Source organism: Cibotium barometz, chromosome 53, assembly GCF_041138505.1.
Source record: "Cibotium barometz isolate CiBa-2024 chromosome 53, ASM4113850v1, whole genome shotgun sequence".
Taxonomy (NCBI): Eukaryota; Viridiplantae; Streptophyta; class Polypodiopsida; order Cyatheales; family Cibotiaceae; genus Cibotium; species Cibotium barometz.
Window position 1 is genome coordinate 30,156,065 of NC_141098.1, and position 20,345 is coordinate 30,176,409.

The following is a 20,345-nucleotide window of genomic DNA, read 5'->3' on the forward strand; positions in this document are numbered from 1 at the left end:
TAACACCTATCAATTTCTTTAATGGTTTTTGTTAGCATTGGCAATGCTATTGGGGACATTGGAGTGTTGGTTTGTAATGGAATTTGTAAATTCATGTGAAGACAAATGCTGAGGTCAACTGATATCATCAAAAGTCTTCCATTTACTAATTTTGTCGGTCTTATACTTTGAGATTTTGTGACATTTCGCCCAATGTACACTTGCATTGCCATATTTTGAATATAGAATGACCCCTCAGTTAATTGACAATTGTTGCCTTCCTCAATCTCATCTAGTTTCTTCTCCATGTTTTATTTTCTACCATGCTTTCTGTTGTTATGTTTTTTGCTTTCAGCACATTCAATCACTGTGTGCATCACACATGAGTCTTACTAGTGATATTTCCTTGAGCTTTTTTCTTTTGAATGTCCATAGTAGTCACTTATTATGTAAAAGGAGGTGTTCATAGTCGCTTCCATGGAAAAAGTACTTTGGGGGTCGAACAAAGGCTGAAGATATTGAAGATGATGAGAGGGCACAAGCCATCATCATGCTTCATCTTGATGAGGCACTCATCCACCATGTGGACTAGCTTCCCACTGCAAAGGAGAAATGGGATGAGCTTGATAAGCTCTATGGAGCTCATGGTAAGAATTCCAAGATCTCACTCAAAATTGAATTTTTTAGCTTGGAACTCAAAGAGGGAGATGGCATTGGAGCCTTCATCTCTCACTTGAAGGGCCTTATGGCTCAACTTGCATCAGTGAATGCGAGAATGGATGAAGATGATGCAGTGGCTATTTTGCTCAAAGCAATCAAGAAGGTGTACCCCACCTTGGTCACCACCTTGAAGAACATACCTAATCCCACCCTCGAAGGAGTCATTCAATCATGTCTTGATGAAGAAAAGAGACCAAAGGGCGTAGCTGAATCTTCAAATGCAACCACTTCATCGACTATCGAACAAGCTTTGTCACATCAAGTGGTCAAAGTAAGATGTGCCCATTGCAAAAAGGTGGGTCATTTGGCAAATAATTGTTGGATCAAATATCCCAACAAAATGAAATGTAATAAGTGTAAACAAACGGGACATATCACTTCTAAATGTCCTAACAAAGAGTCAACGGCCAACTTTGTATCAGCCTCTACCTTTGCTGAGAAATTGTTTTAATTCTCAATGTAATCACACCTATATTCCAAACCTTGTACGCCTAATGTTATAAAGGCATCCTATGTCTAATACCACCTATTCCATCCTTTCATAGTTGGTATTGAGGGGGGGTATTAAGGGACTAAGGTTATGTAGAAAGGGGAAGAGAAGGGTGTGACTGTGAATGAACTTAAGGTCCACTTGCTCACCTATTTAAAGGTGGAGCTATGAGGCATTTTGTATTGAGCAAGGCCTAGTTGTATGCATAAACAACTTAATAAGCAAGATATTATTCTTGTATTTTGCGAGTTCTTTTCATCCACACACTTGATCTAGCATGAGCACCACATTTTCTCAACAATTCTTCCCTTCAAGAAGAGTGTTTATCCGCAAAAACTGTCAAGAAAGTTATAAACAGGTATTTGTGTGCAGACTATACGGTCATTTATGCTTGTGACTTCCCTAAGAACTACGATAAGAAAAAGAGGAAGCACAACTTGTATTTTCCATAAGTACTATAACAAAGGAAACATATAGTGCTAGTGTTCCATTTAGAAGCACTAAACCATAAAATTTTAATGAAACACAAACCACTACTATGTCATCAAATAACATCATGCCTTTGTATACCCGAGAAGTTCTCGAATCCTTCAAAGTTTTATAATGAATGTTCTCCGACATCAAAGGGATTTCTTTGCATGTTCTATGACATCAAAGATATTTTTCTCTTGTGGTTAGAAACCACATCAAGTTCAATATGCAACAAGTTTGCACAACTATTACAAGTCTTTAGCAAAGTGTTCTATAATGTGGTAAAATTCAATTGACATTACACATAGTCTAGGGATAGCTACACTTTCCCCTCTCAAAAAGTTCTTATGTTCTTCCAAGATTGAAAGAAGAGGGAGAAATTTAAGGGGGAATTGCTGGGCAGCATAATTTATTTTATTTTATTTTAAGCATCAATGGAAGGATGAAACGGCATTTTTCAGGGAGGAAAATCTAAAATTAAATAGAATTTCATTGAGAGAGGTGAAAGGTGATATTAGACTCTAGCCCTTGATCTCATTCTTAATCCAATAGCTCAAAAAATTCCCATAAACCATCCAACCTTTGCCCAAAGGTTCTTGTGCCCTTATTCTCTTTACCCTTTGGATTTTTGGAAAATTCCCATAAACCATTCAACCTTTGCCCAAAGCTATGCCCTTATACTCTTTATCCTTTGGATTTTTGGTGATGTTCTCTCTTTGTCCAAGCACTTATACCCTTGCTAGAGCTTTTTCCTTGCATTTCTTTTTCCAGTGACATTTTTCCTTTGATTTATTAAGGCGTTAGTAATTCCCAAAAATTAAACCTTTGGCCTTCTTTGCACCAAGTAAGTTGCGTAAACCTTGATTTTTGAATTTTTCTTAAAAAATCCTTCTCCTTGAGTGCTTCCCAAAGCTCTGATACCAATGTCAAGACCTTTAAGACCCTTGGAGAAGAAATTATAATTTCTAAACACAAAAATTAGAGTATAATATATATTTTCACAAATTAAGAGCTTAAACCTTAATAAACCAAATTAAATAGACAAGAGAGAGATAGAGTGAACATCATCATCATCAACACAAGATTGGGTTAAATCTCCCCTGGGATAAGTGTGGCCCTATCACATAGCCTATAACAGCATGCGTGAGTCCCAAAGTAGCGATGACGATAGAGCTCAACCAAACATGGAGTCCACACATTGGAGCGCGTGTGGGTGAGTGTGTCTGGGGTTCAGGGGTGACGCACCTGGGTCAGAAGACCATGGACGATTGGGCAAGTGTGGGCAAAAGATGTAACATTGGTATCAGAGTGCATTTTGATTTGCCATGCCTCTCCCTTGCTTCTCTACACCTGACTAGGCTCCGAAAGAGATAAGGCTTATCTAAATTCTTTTGTGAATGGTTATCTTTCCATATCATTTTCTATTTATCTCTGTGAAGCTTTGAAGGGGGAGAGGACCTTCTTTGTGTGCATTTGAAGATTGAGTTTATTTAATTTTTATGAAGAGATGGGATCCCTGGTTCTTCTTGAGTGGGAGGCCAAAAATTGGATAAGGTTGTGTGTGTGTGAAGCAATGAGCAAAATGATTGGTCGTTCTCATGCCTACTCATATAGCGTTGAATGTGTGGTGTGTGTCTACACAAACCTTCAAGTACAAGAAAATCAATAAAAATGCCTTCACCAAGTAGAACCCGTCTTGTGCATGTGCCAACAGTAGAGCTAGGCTGCCCCTCAAGACTAAGTGTCACGGGGTCTTAAAGACCCTTCTTAGGTGATATCAATGGATAGCATTGATCAAAAACCGTGATGCCTTTTTTGGGCCGTCGGATAAAGTAAACTAGGGTCAGTAAACTAGGGCCAGTAAACTAGGGCCAATAAACTAGGTTACTAAGCGATCATAGTTTACTTTCCTAGTTTACTAAATAGGCATAGTTTACTTCCTGGTTTACTAAGTGATCCTAGTTTACTTCCTAGTTTACTTTCTAGTTTACTAAGCAGGCATAGTTTACTTCCTAGTTTACGAAATGAGGGTGAATTTGGGTTTGGGACAGAGAAAATTTTGGAGCAAAATGTTATGTGCAAAAGAGGATTTGAACTTGAGACCTAGGGTCACCATTGGAAACATCTTACCACTACACTATACCTTCAAGCAATGAAACCATGTGGTTTCAAGCCGTTATATTCTATGTTTTTCACCCCTAGTTTACTGGCCCTAGTTTATTGACCCTAGTTTACTTTATTCGACGATCCAAAAAGGCATCATGATTTTGATCAATGCCACTCATTGATATCACATGACAAGGGTCTTTAAGACCCCGTGGCACTTAGTCCTAAGGCAAGCTGCCCTTGCTCCAATGATCCCGCCTTAATTGAGATGGTTATGGAGAAGGTGCCAGCAAAAGCATCAGAAACACAACGAAGGCCTTAATCGTGCTCTCCTCCTCTCATTACGTGGCCTCTCATTACGTGGTATGAAGATAAGGTTTTCAACAATAAAAAATTTAGCCTTACATTTTAAAGTTCAAGGGGAGTTCCCACGTGTAAAGTTAGCACTTCCAAGGTGGGCTATTCATGCACAAATTTGTGTCTAAATGTGTAGACATTGCTAAAGTCAAAGCGCAAGTGTGCAGCTGCATTAAAAGCACAACATTGTGTGTCTTACTAGGAAGCAGTACACAAGCGAGATAGTAAATATTCTAACATATTTTGGAATCCCAATTGAAAATGTAGCTTGCTAGCCATATCATGCATGCGTGGCCACCTGCGACAGTAATTATGTTGTCATAGCCAGCACGAGGCAAGGCTTGAACCCAAGACCCCACACAGAGGGAATTCACAAGCCTTACCACTAGGCTGAGAGTTTTCAAACGAACATTGTGGCTTCAAAATTGTTGTTTCTCTTCTGTGGATAATAGGTCTACTCCAAAAAAAAAATTCGTGACTTATTACAATTTTGTGTATACAGACATAGATTCCACAAATTGAAGGATGCATATCCTAGTGCGCTTTTAGTCTCTTTATTCTAATTGATAGTTTTGTTGATAAGTTTTTATATTTTACAAATATTATGGCCGAGGAAATGTGCTTGTATGGGTTAAAATTATGGCCAAGGGAATGTGCCTGCGTGGACCTAAGTAAGGTTGCTTTGCATGTGTTTGCAAGGTTCACCATAGACCAAAACAAACCTACTATTCTCGTTACACACTGATGTGAAAGCATCTTTGGATACATTAACAATAGTGGCATTATCATTTTGTGGGTAGTCATAGTGCTACTAAACACATGCGCACATGGTTAGATTGGATTCATTGACCGTAGTTAATGATAAACTTGGTGCCTGTAGTGGTCTTGTGCTGCTTGTTAGATATCTTATCTCTAGACAACAAATAAGCATCTTGGGAGTATGGCAACTATAGTGTTTTGTTGATTGACAACAATCATAATGTTGTGTTATTTAACAACCGAAGTGTTGTGAACTTGGTCCGTAGAGATGCAAGTGCTCGTGTGTGTGGTCTGTTAGAGACTCATGCCCTCTTGCGTGGCTTCTCACATGCCAAACATTTTATGTTTCGTAAGAAATGGGAAATATGTTCAAAATTTGAACATGGACCCAATGTGGAACAAATCTTTTGTTGCAAAGATGTGTGGGTCAAGTAAATGTAAAGATTCATGGGGTGATCTTAAATTCAGGGGTTCGTAGTAATCCCAAGCTCAAAATTAGGGGATTTCAAATATGTAAAACCCATGTATAATGACATTTATTCACCATGCTTAAGTTGAGTATGTAATTGCTCCAGTTTAGGTGGAACAAGGTTAGATTCCATTTGTTCGATAAAATTTAGGAAGTACATGACATGTAATGTCACCTTGGGAAATATCAGTGGGGTGAATTTCCTCGTGTTTGTTTTGTAACTTTGTGAAATTTGAAATCCATGTGGTTGGAGTTACATGTAGCCTAAGACTCCAAAGTGAGTATTATAGAATTTTGAGACTAGAGTTTTAATCTCCTAAAAACGGTGAACACATGGTTAATATTTATGCCTTATACAAATGGTGATATTTTGTATCACTCTTGGGTTTTTGAGAGGTGGAATCATCTAACCAAAAGAAAGAAGGTTCATTTTGTGTCACAATAGTTTTCATGATCATTTAATGGTATGGGACATCAACTGTTCTACGCAAACTCTTGTGACCTTGGTGGTATGGGACGCCAACTGTTCTATGCAAACTCTTGTGACCTTGGTGGTATGGGATGCCAACTGTTCTACGCAAACTCTTGTGACCTTTTGGTGGTATGGGACACCAAGGCAAACACAACAAATTGACTATTTTGGCTTTTGATTTTTGTGGTGCATAGTCAATACATATATTATGTTTGGACAATCTACATTATGTTGATAGGATTGGCTAGCCATTTGCTAGTTGAAGTCATTATCTACGGTGTCAAGTGGGATGATGATTCAGAATGAACAGATGGGTCTCTTGACAGGATGCTTGAGTTTGGGGTTGGCCATAGTGGTTCAAAAGTAAACTCAAGGTTTGGAGATGATCTGGAGAGATTAGAGGTAAACCGTAGTAGATTTGGTGATAATCCAAAGTAACTACACTATGGAGTTCTTAATCTTGATGCTAGCATGGAGTACTGAGCAGTTCTCTTGATCATTTGTTATACTTAGGCATGATATTGTTGTACACACACACACTTTCCAATAATCATCACCTTCCTCGTCAAAAAAAGGAGTGCTAAACCAGAGCGATTAGTTGAGGTTTTTGCAAGAAGAAGAGTGAGTGTTGTTTCAAAGTGATCAGACGAATCTATTGGGTTATGTACTAAGACGGAGTGCTTAGGGGTGGACCCTTCATGCCCACTTGACCTTGTGTCAAATGGGGGTGATATAACTTATCAGGGGAAAAAGTGATAGTATATTTTAACCAATATTGGGTGTTGACTTCTAATGAAAAATTTTATGGACAATCACATACCTTAGGTGCTTGATATTCTAGATAAAGCCCCGACCTTGTCAATTTGCATGGCCAAAGTGCCAAGAGTATTTAGTGTGTAGTTGGGTAGGTGTGGAAGAGTGTTCAGTGTGTAGTTGGGTAGATGTGGAAGTGTTTTCACACTATGCTCAAGCATGGTAGGTAGCCGTGAGGTGGATCCACAAAATATTTGAGGCAAGTTCTTGAAGGACTTTGCTATTTTTATTCACAGCAGTGAAAGTTGAGCCTATGGCTACTATCACGACCTTCACAGCAGTGAAAGTTGAGCCTATGGCTACTATCACGACCTAGGAGGACTCATAGCTAGATACTGAACCATAGAGTTCAAGGATTGACATAGTTGTTGATTAGATGTCAGTGTATCAACAACAATTGGGTGCTAGAAAGCCCCAAACTTTGTGCTATAGTACTGAAGGTTTTAGGTCAATCTAAATGAGTACTTTGTATGAAGTGGCTCAAAAATCTTGCAAAAGATAGCTATATAAATATTCCAACTTGAGAAAAGTATATTCATGGGGGTATAGAGTTACTCATAGAGGAGTACGAAGTTTCTCAACCAAATCGAGGGAAGATTTGGCATTTTGATAGACAAAGTAAAGTGAATGTTGTTCCTCTTTATTTTGCCAAGAAAAGCAAACTTGTATATATTTGTGTTTTGTAATATGTTTATGAAGTGCGTATGAGGACCATTATTCTTTGTTGGTCATTGTTGATTGCAGTTAGGTAGTATATTGCCACCTCTACGGGTAGGCAGTGCATTGCCACTGTAATGAGGAGGCAACAAAGAATTGTTATACATCAGACTTCATATTGGTATTGAACACAAACTGGATGTTGTGTTGTTAATGTTAACACAATCTTGAAGTACAAAGATTGATTTTTTTAAAGTCTATCAATGTAAAAGGTGTTGGCGGCATACATTGGCATATATCATAGCATATGCATGTACAGACATGGTAAACAAGAAAGAGCTTCTAATCTATTGCCTTGTAGTAAATCATTGTCCTTGGTTGGAATGGTTTACAAATTATTTACGTATTGTTTGACCTAGTACATACGTCCGGAGGCACACACATGTAGGGTGTGTTTGGACAGTGTTGCTGGCAGTTAGATATGAGCATAAATAGCTCATATGCATGTTCGTAGAAGACATGGGCTGGAACTAGAGGCATATAGATGTATTGCGAGGCATCCAAAGAAGTGGTTGCTTGAGTATGTGGATAGGCATGTATCTACTCATGGGTTGGGAGTGGTACTCTCATTGGTGCACGTTACTCGATGTTTTAATAGTGCGTAGACACTATACATCACATACACACTTTCTATGTGGAAATCATCTTCGTTGCAAGATGTGTAAACTGTTCTTGGAAGACTACAAGAGCTTTGGGAGAGAGTAAAGTGTAGCTTTCCTAAGACTATGTATAAGGTCAATTGAACTTTTGGAGAGAGTAAAGTGTAGCTTTCCTAAGACTATGTATAAGGTCAATTGAACTTTACGGGTGGATGCATGGTAAGTAGAAATAGCAATTTCTGGGTTGTGGTTTGCAACTTGGAAATGAACTTTGAATTGGAAAAAAAATGAAAATATTTTAAAAACTAAGAAAAGAAAATGTACATAACTGAAAAGATAGTAGGGGCGATAACTGAAAGTGGTGACAATTATTATTATTTGTATGCATTCTCTACGTGCACTGTCTCATTCAAAAAACTCAGAGTCAACAGATCTCTTCTCTCTTCCTCTCCCCCACTTCCTCTCCCCCAATGATAGCGGCTAGCAGCTTGAGAACATGTCTGCATCTAACTCGAAGGGCAGCGCGGCGGCGAAGACACAAAGGTGGGCCTTCTCTCCCTCCCTCCCTCTCCCTCTCTCTTCTCCCTCTCTCTCTCTCTCTCTCTCTCTCTCTCATTGCTCATCAACTTTCTAATCAAGCTCCATAGATGTTGGTGGTCTTGAGCTCAATATATGAGAGACAAAGAGAGTATGTTTTCTTGTCTAACCAATGTTTTCTACATGCCAGAAGCGGGCACCCACCAAGTTTCGCAACCCGAGGTTAGAGACAGAGCCATTAAAAGAATTTTGTAGGACTTCAGAGGACTTTTTCAGAGTGTATGGTCTCAATCTTAAGGGGGAGGATGCAAGGCGTCTAACTCCCAACAATGAGGTGCCACCACCAAAGCATTGTCTAAGAGTGTTTTCAGAGCTCCCCAAGAAAGACAAGAAGGTGATGTTGCGAACGGCAAAGCAGGAGCACTACTTACCCTTATATACATTATATAAATAGTTTTACCAAACTACACCCTCAAACTATTATGTGGGCCTTCAATTTGCACGAGGCTACGTCTACCAAGTCTGCATCGGTCCTATGAAGTGGGCCATATTTGTTCAGCAGGTTGTTAACAAGACAAGTTTCGATGGTAATTACATAAAAAAAGAACTTAGTGGATGCGAGGCAGGTGTACAGTTGATGTCATCTATGAGCTATGGTGTAACACTTCCTCAAGACGCATGCACTCCGTTGGCACAGGGTAGCCTATATGAGGCAAAGGTGGAGGTCTCAAATCAGGTGTAGACATTGGTGTGGATGACATTTTACTGAATACTAAGTGCAATAAAGAACCTGCATTGCTGGCTCTTCGTACAATGACAACGAGGTTCGGACCTTGGTGTTCTACTGCCGCATGGACGGTGGCGCGCTCTTCTTCAGCCTCTTCCAAGGTTGGTTCTAGTGCAGCTTACATCACATTTTGAAGGTGCAATTGATGCCCCCTGATGCACAAGAACAAGCAGAACAGCAGCTTCAAGATAAACCTTGCGTCACTAAAGAAGCTCTAGAAAAAGCAAAGGTATGTATATTTGTTTTTTGTATATGAAGAAAGTCTATGCCATGTTCATTGCCTCTTTATCTATGTTTATAGGCCGATTTAGACCACAAGAATGAGGCTATGGAGAAAGCAAGTGCTAGTACAACTTTCATGATGGGTGTGAAGTTAGAGAACTCTAGCACGATGATCATTCTACAACTACCAAAGATTCTTCTACATGAGGATAGTATGTTGATTGATAGAAAGTTGCCCAGGGTGTGGCCTCGGGTTTGGAGCAGACCAGTCTGTTGTTGGTCTGTTTATATTACCTTTCAAGCATGCATACCATGCATTTTGCTACTCTTATGTATGTGTCAAAGGCAAGTGCATTGCAATTGCCATACCCGAAGAAGCCAAAAAAATGGTGGTAAGGATACCACTTGGTCATGCCATGCTTGAAAACAAAGGTAGCAACCTATACTCTTTAACTGGTTTTATTTGATTAGCACTGCTGGGCATTTGAAACCCATTTGCACTGCTTCCAAGCTATTACAGTGGGTGTCAATCTAGTGATTGAAAACATATTGTTATGCTCCAAACATATAAACTGGTTGTCAGTGGACTCAAACCAATAGTCCAAAACCCTTTCAAGTTCCCCTTCTCTTATAAACTTGGCTTCAACCAGCTGCCATTTGTCATACTCTCAATCTATAAACTGCTTGTCACAACAAGTTGGTAGCCAGTTGTGCCATTTGTTATACTCTCAATTTATAAATTGGTTGTCAACCAGTGGTGGTTATAAACCCTTCCAACCCACAAACTAGTTTCAAAGGGGTTGGAAAACAAGGCTTAAAAACCATTATAGCCCAATTTATAATTTGGTTTTAAACCAATTTTTAAGTTAACTACCGATGATTATATAACTGGTTGTCAACTTATAAACTGGTTTTAACCATTGGATTGTAGACCCTCACAACCTATTATATGGTTATCAACCGGTTGGAAACCTGTGGGGTAAAAAACCCTTTAGGGGTGCCTCAACTTATAAACTCAGAATCCATCGGTTGGACAAACCATCAACCGGTTGCAAATCACATGCTTTTCTCCCAACCTCAAAATTCATAGATGAATTACCATGTGTTAAAGAAATTTGTGTATGTCTTCTTCTAATCATTTGAAAGATGTGTATTTCAAAATGTGCAGGCTACACTTTAGCATCGTCTTTTAGTAAGCAAGGAGGGGCAGAAGTAAGACATGAATATGTTGATCTGAGTGAGGTTGTGGAGCATAGGGTTCTCCTTCCTACAATAGAGGAAACCCTAGAGCAAATGTCTCATGTGGGAAGAATGACTGGTGAGTGTTTTTTGATCTTCATCATCATGCTTTCACATGATGAGACCACACTATTGATTCAATAAGTGTTATCGTTGTTGGCTTGGAAGAAGGAGAGGGAGATGTCAACAAGGAGCCAAAGAGCACCACTCTGAGAACTAAGTTGAGTGCCGGAGAGCTATAACCCGTGAGGTACGATGGAAGAAGCTCTCCAAGTGGGCACAATCACACTGGAAGCACAAAACCAGGGCAAGCATGTACTAATCGCATGACTCGTTCTAGGATGCCAAAGAAGAAGGGTTTTGATGATGATCAGGGTGTGCTAAATGATCAACTGTCACTTGTGAGGCAAGAAGGAAGATCTCCAAACGGGCAAGCTTGTACTAACCGTGTGACATGCTTTAGGACACCAAAAAGGAAGAGTTTTGATGATCAAGGTGAGCATTATTTATGAGTTATCTGAAAAGACCTAACCACTATCCCTAGTACTGGCCACTTATATTTTCTTGTTCTTGTAGTTAAAGAAGCTTTGCCGGATGTGACCTTGCACCAACTAGAAAAGAGGAAGAAGAAGAAGAGAGAGACTGATGTTCTGCCGCCCTCAAGGGGTGTGCACTCAAAAGAAGATGTTCTGCTGACTGAGAAATTAGCAAACAACTGCAGCATATGGGTTTGTAGAGGGTGAGGATTTTGTTGGTCGAACCTCAAAACCTAAAGGGTGCAAGTTATGCTTGTAGCCATCTGTAAAAACAGAACACTCCTCTTTTATACTCCGATGATCTCCCACGATTAATATATTTCAAGTTTCATTTTGCTATTATCCCTTTACAGTCATCTTTCAAGTTTCAACATAGACATGGATACAAGAAGGAAACAACGCACAGATAGAATTATATAAGAGACAACATTATAAAAGAGACAACAGCATTCATATATTCAAGAAAATATACATGTTTGTCATTGTGTATATATATACACATGGGCTAATTTCAGGGGCGACAACATTATAAAAGAGACAACAGTATTCATATATAAAAGAGACAACAGTATTCATATATTCAAGAAAATATACATGTTTGTCGTTGTGTATATATATATACATGGGCTAATTTCAGGGGCGACGGCGGCGGCAAGGTGTCTATGATGAATGTGAATGTGATGACGCGAATGTGTCTGTGATTGGGTTGCGAATGCTCTCTTCTACTCTTCACATTTCTTCCCACAATCTTTCCTCTGCTTGCGTGCTGTGCTGGCCTCCTATTGTTGCCTCTCGGCCTCCAGCTCAACCTGTCTCCTAGATTCCACCCATTCATCCACCTCAGATGTGCACCTCTCAAATTCATTGATAGCAGCTTGGTGGGCTTGCACTTCCCTTTGGTATTGTTCTTCTTGGTGACGCCTACGCTTTTCAGCTTCCCTTGCGAAATCTCTTGCCAGTATTATCTCTTCTTCTGCACGATCATGCACTGCCAAAATAATTCTTTGTACAGCTTTTATCCTGAATTGTTTAACATGTAATTGAGCATACTTGTGCAGATTAAGTTCCTGCACACAAAGGAAAATGTTTTGTTAGAAACCTCATAGAGTTGTACGTTAGTTGATGGAGACATTGATTATAAACATCACTTACATCAGGAAAATCTTTTCTATCAAGAGAAATGCGTTAAGGCATGTCCTCCATCCACAACTATTATTGCCTGGCTGGACTGGCGCCTTTATCCTTCGATATTTCATGGTCTGAATAAGATTAGGCTCCAATAACATGTGTTCCACAATTGATGCAAACTTTCGAGCACATATGAAAGGATAACAAAATAAGCATTAGTTTATCCTACTTCAATAAATCTATCTAAATGATTGTGGAAGAGGGAAATGTCTAAAGGGAATTACTCTCTAACACGACCATGATATCCGGACACAGAGTTTGCGAAGTAAGATATATTTTGTTCAATGTCATAATAAGCAAACTCCAATGTGTGCTGAAAAAACAAATAGGACATATATGTTATAAATAAAAACACATACAAATTACCTAATATATGTTTTCTATTCATAACTTAACACGTGACTCACTCTTCGTTATAAGCCGTGACAATAATTCGCGCCAGATCAAGGTTGACCCCCTAAAACTAGGCCATTAGGTCCAAAAATGATGTCCCCTCATTTTGCAATTGCCCTGATATGAGAGGGTCTATAACATGTAACATTTTGTATCTCTTCTGGTGTAGAAGAGAGAGACAATACCTACAGGCAACAATGAATAGAAAATATAATTAGGATTTGTGATGAGAAAATAAAAATAGGATTTTCAAAAAATAGAATTAGAAAATAGAATACAACACAATCATGCCAACATACCATAGTGATACATGCATGACTGTGTCTGTGACTTCCAGTATCTCGCCACATCACAAAACACGTAATTCAGCTGCATCTAAGCTATAACAAGCCTGCTTCCCCGAATTGTTATTACCATATTCACGGGAGTAATATTCTCCAACTCCCTTAATTGTCTAGTATTTTCTACTTCAATGATGTTGATTTCTATATGAATCCTGTTGGCTTCTTGCCATGTATCATCATCTTCTTAATCATCAGGAAAAATATCACCATCACTGGCAAAACTGGATGGTTATGACTGTGCAATAGCAGCATTCGGTTGTGCTTATGGTTGTGCCGCCGGTTCTAGTTGTGCGGCGTGAGGTTCTAGTTGTACGGCATCTTGCTGCCGTCTTGTGCGTCTAACAGCATGCGACAATCGCTAATAGAGACAGGTGCTAATAGTCTATCATATCTGTACCTCAATCTAAAGAGTGTATCAAATACCTAGGCATTATTGTAAGCTTATGGGCATGGGCAACGAGGAAATATGCATCTTCAAAAAACTATATGAGCCAGTCTTCAGTAATTTCTTGGAGACACAAAACTGTAGCTGCTTGATATTCGCATTCCAACACTTCAATCTTCACATATTTCACACACAAGCCTTTGAAATGGTAGCTTGACTACTGTAGGTTACATATGTCGCTCAACTTGTCGAAGCTCTCATAGACCTGCCATGTGGGATTGATATCTTCTCCTCCTACCTTGAGCCTGAAGCGACTCCATAGGCCTTTCGCTTGTATCTACCCTTCGAGCAGTTCTCTTGGTACACGCCATCTGATAAATAAACTTAGTAAGCTCCCGAAAAATTGTTAGGAGTCAGTACCAAGCGAAAACGGACAAGCGGGATGCCCACTCTTGCAACTAATTGCTTAGTATTGACTCACGCTAACAAGATCTTATAGTACAATCCATGAGCAAGGTGTCATGAAGGGGAGTTAGTACCAAGCGAAATGAGGCCAACAGGATGCCAACGAGCCTCATATCGCTTGGTACTGACCCCGTGAGCAAAATGACACAAGGGGTTAGTGAAATGGGGCCTGCAAGATGTCACAAGCCGTAAAACTACCAAAAAAGGTTGTCAGTGCCTCACAACATGGGGCCAACAGTATGCCAACGAACCTCATATCGATTGGTACTAACTCTGTGAGCAAAACAATCACAAGGGGTCAATACCAAGCAAAATGGGGCCAGAAGGATGCCAACGAGACTCGTCTCTTGGTTCTGACCCCGTGAGGGCAACGTGTCCCAAGGGAAGTCAGTACCAAAGCGATAAGGGGCCAACACGATGCCCACGAGCCACCTATCGCTTAGTACTGACCCCATAATCCATGTTACCTAGGGGAGCAGTACCAAGCAAAATGCAAAATGGTGCGTGCAAACGAGACTCTAGTCTCGTTTGCACGCACGAGCCACCTATCGCTTGGTACTGACCCCATAATCCATGTTACCTAGGGGAGGAGTACCAAGCAAAATGGTGCATGCAAACGAGACTCTAGTCTCTTGGTACTGACCCTTGTGAGAAACTTGACCACAAAAGGGGGGGTCAATAGCAAGCAATATGGGGCATGCAGGATGCCAACGAGGGTCGTGTAGCTTGGTATTAACCCCGTGAGCAACGATCTCAAGGGGAGTTAGTACAAAGCGATATGGGGCCATCACGATGCCCACTAGCCTCCTATCGCTTGGTACTGACTCCCCTTGAGGAAAATAATCTCAATAGGGATCAGTATTAAGGATGCCAACGACACTCGTGCTGCTTGGTATTGACCCCGTGAGCAAAGGACCCTAAGGGGAATCGATACCAAGCAATATAGGCTAGTAGGATGCCAGTGAGCCTCCTATCGCTTGGTGAAAAACCTTAACACAACATTACCCTAACAGTTATTATTCGTTAAGAAAAAGTCGTTACCAGGAGATAAAGAGCTCGCAGAGTGCCTACAAGCCCCTTATCGCATGGTACTGACCTAAAAATGAACACTTATTGAAGTAGTCAAAAAATCACAAAATACTTGGCAGAAGCAATGGATGTAGAGGCGATGGCATTGTCTGAGTTTGGGGGGGGGGGTCGATGAGGAGGCAGATGCAATCACGAGGCAAAGGCAATAGGGCACCGTGACAACGTTTACAAAGAGAAATTACACATGCATGAGAGGAGAGGAGTGAGAGTACCTAGCATATTGACATGGTATTCATGCGTTAGACCTTATAAATGCCACTTATGATCATCAATACACACCATGGGAGTGGTGCTAAGACCACGTTGGTCTTTAACGGCCTGAATCTCCCTCGAGAGCTTCACTCATTTGCGTTGAGTTCCCTGCAATCACCCTTTGTGTCGCTCCTATGTATCGCCATCGCCCCTTCTTCTTCTTCTATCTGGCTTTTAATAAAATTTGCAGGCATGCTTCTCTCTCTCTCTCTCTCTCTCTCTCTCTCTCTCTCTCTCTCTCTCTCTCTCTCTCTCTCTCTCTAATTAAACCATTTGGTCTTTAACGGCCTGAATCTCCCTCGAGAGCTTCATTCATTTGCGTTGAGTTCCCTGCAATCACCCTTTGTGTCGCTCCTATGTATCGCCATCGCCCCTTCTTCTTCTTCTATCTCCACAAGCAAACTGAGGCTTTTAATCAAATTTGCATGCATGCTTTTCTATCTATCTCTCTCTCTCTCTCTCTAATTAAATGCTCACAATATTCATTCTGAACACACACACACACACACACACAACATACAGAAAGAAAAAAACTCTTCTCCGTCTCTCCAACAACCTTATAGAAACGAAAAATGTTATGATGTTTTAATGAACCATAGCATGCTAAATTGTGATGCATGCTCATTTTTGAAGGCATGGGATGAAACTTTAATTTAAAGAGTTAATTCTATTATGTCGTTCTTTCCTAGGCATTACAAGAGGATATTGAAAAATTCACCCTTAAATTTTTCGATGGCCTTATATACGAAGGGTAAAATGGCTTATAAATGCGTGAGACCTTATAATGCCACTTATGAATAGGACACACCACACGTACATGTAGTGCTAAGACAACAACGTGGGTCTAAAACAGCCCGAATCTCCTTGGGGAAATCAAGCTTTATGCCCATCCTAAACCCTTGGCATTGAGCTCTCTGCATCACCATCGCCATTGTCTAATCTATGCCTTGCCATTGCTGTGGTGTCGAGCTATTGCCAAAGCAGGTATCCTTGTAGTGCCTTATAGCTTGTTCTTACTAACCCCCTTTACTTTAATTTTGTTATTTGGGTCATTATTATGAAGTGGGGGCTTGCGGACATCGCGTAATCCCCCTACCGCTTGGTACTGACTCCATGATCCATACGGCCTCTCTTGTTTTCCCCCATGTCTATCCTTTTATACAGAAGGGGTCAGTACCAAGCATTAGGGAACTTGCAAGCATCGCGTAAGCCCCTAATCGCTTGATATTGACCCTCTTTTGTTTTTTTTCCTTTTGGGATCTTCCATTTTGTTATCTGGGTCAGTACAAAGCGGTAAGGGGCTCGTGGACATCGCGCAATCCCCCTATCACTTGGTACTGACCCCATGATCCATATGGCCTCATGTTTACCCCCATGTCTATCGTCAGTACCAAGCGGTAGGGAACTCGCAGGTATCGTAAGCCCCTAAGCGCTTGATACTAACCCTCTTTTGTTTTTTGGGAACTTCCATTTTGTTATCTATGTTAGTACGAAGCAGTAAAGGGCTCGCAGACATCGTGTAATCCCCCTTTCGCTTTGGTATTGACCCCATAATCCATATGGCCTCATGTTTACCCCCATGTCTATCCTTTTATACAGAAGGGGTCAGTACCAAGTGCTAGGGAGCTCGCAGGCATCATAGTAGGCCCTTATCGCTTGATACTGACCCCTTTTGTATCCTTTTGATTTATGGTTAGTACCAATCGACAAGGTGCTCACATGCATCGCCTAAGCCTCTTATCGCTTAGTACTGACCCCTTGTATATTAAGCGTGCTCTTCCTAATCAACTGAAATGTTTCTTTAGGCATGTCGGCTCCTGAGTTGGACATTCTCTTTGGAATCTGGTGACGAGGTGGAAGAGTCTTAGAAAAGTTGTATATGTTCCTATATAATGCACATGCCTACCACCATGCTCCTGAATTGTCTGTAATGTTCAATGCAGAATTTCCTTTTTTTGAGAACATTATCAAGATTTCTAGAATTGTTCTCGGTGTCTGGGAGCAAGAATATGAACAGATAGTTTCTGGCAACATCATGACGTCCGACGGTGAATGATATTTTCATCCATCTGAACAGACAAAGTCATGAAAAGAAGGCTCAACCGCTGTCTTGAAAAGATCCCCAGCGGTGGCAGTAGAGTAGAGGAGAAATGGCCATTACACTCAAAGAAGTGTCGCCTTCTCCAATACAGTTATGGATTTCTTTGTTTTCTGCATCTTCTTACTAAAGACTCTGAGCCCCGGACAACGAATTTACCAAGAAGTCAAGTGCCAATCAAGGATGATGTAGTTAAAGAAGAGGTGACTATCGATCCAGTAGAGGAGAGGGCAAAGGCCGAAAAGGAAACATTTCCCACTAGTATATCCCTTGTCGGTGTCAATGCAGCAGCACCCATGAGCATAATCCCATTGGAAGCCAGTCCACCTAATGAGAATGAACAAGGGGACTTGTCACTTCCTTCTTTGCCTAACTTTACTATGGCAGACCAGTGTGATTATGCATTATTGACAGACATTATGCATCATTTTAATATTTATGAAGACTATTGCTTGGCTGCTTTAGCAAATTATAGTGAAGCAGACATGGGGTGGGTAGAGCAAGGAGTTAACAAACACCTCCTAATTGACAACTGAGGACAATTGGTTTGTCACACACTCAGGGCATGTTATGAGGAGTTAATTCATGGAATATTTCTCATTATTTATGAATTGCAGTTAATTCATTGAGTATATATTTCCACATTTCTCATTTTTATGAATTCTCCTAAATGGGTTTAGATTGGGATGCTTTCTAAATTCGGGCGGTGGATTTTAGCTTACTTCATGTGTACACGGGTGAATCCATACATGCGTGGGAGTGTTGGTTCATCATCTTAATTTTATGGGTTTCATATGGTTATTTATATTTTTAATCAATGCATTTATTAATTGATAGCATAGTTGATGTAAGTACAGAACATTGGATTGGATAATGGAGGCGAGCTGGTGGGTGGTCAGGATTATTTTGAGATAATCAATTTTAAGTGTCGACAAATATTATTTGATTTTGTGAGAACAAGTGCCATTAATTCATTTTGGGCGCCATCCATATTTATTGACAATGTATATATTATTTTGGGACTTGTGAAATCTCCCTTGTGTATATTTGATTTTACAAGATATGTACACATTTATATGGTTTTAGGTTCACATCTATTTTTGAACTATATTAGCTTGCACGTCCATTAAAGCAAGCTATTTTTTAAGAAGTCGACATATTTGTAAAAAGACACTATTTTGAGCCCCACCAGTTATTTCAAGAAATATATTTAAGTATGCCAAGAGGAAGCATGGGCTCACTGCTCACTCATACAAAACAACTATATGAAATAGCTTGATATGCAAGATAATGCCCACTCTAAAGCTCTCTTGGTTTGGTGCAATATAGATTAATACATTTATTTCAACCCACCTTGTAGAACAAAATAAAGCTTTCTTGGGAGATCCTTCCAATTTCTTAAATCTCATAAAGTAGATAGTAAAAGTGAAGAAATTTGGTCAATTGTTTTCATATTTAAGAGGTACTTATAATACTTAATTAGGGATATGACACTCGTTGGCCGTACACCATACAGTTTGTCCATTATAGCCTCCTATAATGCTAGAAATGTGGATATTTTTATATGCATAGAAAACAAAGTCTGGTGACCCTATATGGCCAAAATTAGTGACCCCATACAACCAAGTATCATTAGGAGGGGAATTTCAGAATGTTATTGTAGCCAAACAAGTGGATGATGCTTTTTTATAGAAAATTTTTCTAAGTTGCCTTTTGAAAAACTCACTTAGAGATAGCTAGGGGAGGATGTTTCTAAAATTTGTTAGTGTTATTTTGCACCATAAAATACAAGTTAATACTCTATATCTTTTGTTTTGTGGGCTCTCCATTGATTACAAATATGCAAGCATACTCAAAACCAAAAAAAAAACTTATTTTGATTGCTATGCATAAAAGAATAAGTGCATGCTGTCACTATAATTATAGACCCAAATTTATAACAAAACAATCAATTTTTTTCTCTATATGGAAGTTTGGAATGTGTTAATTAAGTTAGTACAATAAATGTTGTTGCAATCCGATAAGGGTTGCAAAAGCTATGCATTTAGCACAAGTTTCATAGTTTACATGCTCTCAATTTTCTTGGTAGTTCTTTATAATTTACATCTCATAATGCATTTCTCTTTTTTTTCCTTCAAATTATACATTTGCTATCATGTTTGCCTTTTTGGAATCACAAAAGTTAATTATTCTAATGAGCATAATTAGTCCACAAGGAGACCATGGGAAACATCCCTAGTGTTAAGCCTCAAATTCAAAAGACTGATTACGAAATTGGTTAAGGAATTTCTTTTGAAGTTGAAGAATTGGACTTAAGTTAAGAGATTTCTAAACTCAAACTCTGGCCTACAAAATTCATTACAACCTTTCTCCTATATTGTATTTGCTAGAAATTATCTTTCTTGAATCATGAAAACTTTCAAAGTATAAAAGGATTTGTGTTGTGTTTGAAGTGAATTTGGAGGTTAAAATCCAAAATGACTTTGACACTTATTGTGTCTCTTCCCTCTTGTATGTAGATCTACATAAGACTTTGACACTTATTCCCTCTTGTATGTAGATCTAGAGAAGCCTTTGACACTTATTCCCTCTTGTATGTAGATCTAGAGAAGCCTTTGACAAAAGAAATTATTGTAATGTATGTGGACCTACTTATATGTAGACACACAAGGACACCATAGTATGACCAAATAATACTACAAGCAATGAGGTAAAATTTAAAATAGGGGAACATAAGTGTAGTTTCTAGTAGGGGACACGACTTCTACCCATCGATTGATGGTGGAAGCTTTAGTGGGAATGCTAATGTATGTTGCTTTTCAAGGAATTCATTAACTCTTGGTACTTTACAATAAGAA